This window comes from Mandrillus leucophaeus, unplaced genomic scaffold, assembly GCF_000951045.1.
Source record: "Mandrillus leucophaeus isolate KB7577 unplaced genomic scaffold, Mleu.le_1.0 Scaffold961, whole genome shotgun sequence".
Taxonomy (NCBI): domain Eukaryota; kingdom Metazoa; phylum Chordata; class Mammalia; order Primates; family Cercopithecidae; genus Mandrillus; species Mandrillus leucophaeus.
Genome location: NW_012110486.1, coordinates 1 through 1860, shown reverse-complemented (window position 1 = coordinate 1860; position 1860 = coordinate 1).

Here is a 1860-nt window from a genome sequence, read left to right as displayed (position 1 = left end):
CAACAGAAGAAGTCATATTTCCTGACAAATCTTCACATATGATTGTATATATATCACTAATATTTTTGTATTTTATGGTTATTATTGTATTATTTTTTGGAGTTTTTAGATAATCATTTTCAATTTTAAAAACTTATTTAACTATTCTAATGTGACATTTTACTATGAAAAAGAATCTTTCACCAAATCAAAATGAAGAACAAATATTCCTCAAAGACAAAGTACAAGTTTAATACTTTCCTCTAAATATCAATTTCCTGATAAAGAAATTACTGTAATAACCACCAATGGTAGAGGCAGATTATTTTGTTCTTTCTTGCTCTCTCATTATGTCCCTCATTACTATGGACTTGGACATTTTTCCTTAAGATTTTTAATTAATTTTATTAATTTTTGTTAGTGCTTATTCTTACCCAATGGGTAAACTTTTTTCTTGATGCTGAAATCTATCCAAACGTCACCAGTGACATTTCTTTGAAAGTAGTGCTTTTGTCTTTCAGACTTGCCCCCATGAGTCCTTGACCAAATTCTTGCTTTCTGGCACAATCTGATGCCAAAGGCTCTAAGAATCTTACTGTATCCCAGATACGGAATTTGTTACATCTCCTTCTAGTTATCAAAGGTCTTTGAAAGTCAGGATCTGATTCATAGATGAGCTTCTGTTCAGAAATGGCATTTCTATTTATACTTTTAGGAGATATGGTTATAAAATATATTTCTATGAAAAAGATTATTACTTGACAATAATATCCTTAGCTCAGATATAATACTATACTGATTATTATTCAGCTTCTTCACTTTCACCTTTTTTATATTAACACAATTATTTCATATAAATTGATGCTTCTCTCTTTTGGTCAACTGCAGGTAGAATGTCATCCGTATTTCAACCAGAGTAAATTGCTAGATTTCTGCAAGTCAAAAGATATTGTTCTGGTTGCCTATAGTGCTCTGGGATCTCAGCGAGACAAACGATGGTAATAAAACACAATGGGACCTTTACATAAACCTCCATTTTGCAGAAAATGTTTTAGTCAGAGCATCCTCCGTTTCCTGTAGTCTCAAGTGGCTCCAAGAGAGGAGAGAACTGCATTTCTGATGAGATCTCAGATGATGCTAATGGTGGTGCTTGGGGGCCTCGCTTGAACAGCTCTGGTGCAGAGTGGACAACTTAGTCTGTTTAGGGAACCGCTTAACAAACTCTATCCCCAGCCTCAGGGCTTCAGCATTTCCGCCTTTCCTTCCAGGGTGGACCAGAACTCCCCGGTTCTCTTGGAGGACCCAGTCCTTTGTGCTTTGGCAAAAAAGCACAAGCGAACCCCAGCCCTGATTGCCCTGCGCTACCAGCTGCAGCGTGGGGTTGTGGTCCTGGCCAAGAGCTACAATGAGCAGCGGATCAGAGAGAACGTGCAGGTGAGGAGCCGGGCTGTGGCCCTCAGGGCTGCTGCACAGTGTGCTTCCCACGTGTGCTTCTTGTAAGGCCCTGAGGACACCCTTGGGCCAGCTCCATTTGCCTGTATTTCCTACATGAACGCTTTGTGTGCATCATAAGGGTTTCTTCTACTCTACCACGGGAGATGCAGCACAGGTAGAGAGAATTAGGATGGGACCAAAAAAAAAAATGGAGATTTCTTTAATTTCAGCATTAAGTTGACAATCTACTCTGCATCCCTGCACCAGGAACATCATTTTTTCATGTTGTGTTTTTTGTTTGGTTTTGGTGTTTGTTGTTGTTGTTGTTTGTTTGTTTTTTGTGAGACGGAGTCTCACTCTGTCGCCCAGGCTGGAGTGCAGTGGCGCGATTTCGGCTCACTGCAACCTCCACCTCCCAGGTTCACGCCATTCTCCTGCTTCAGACTC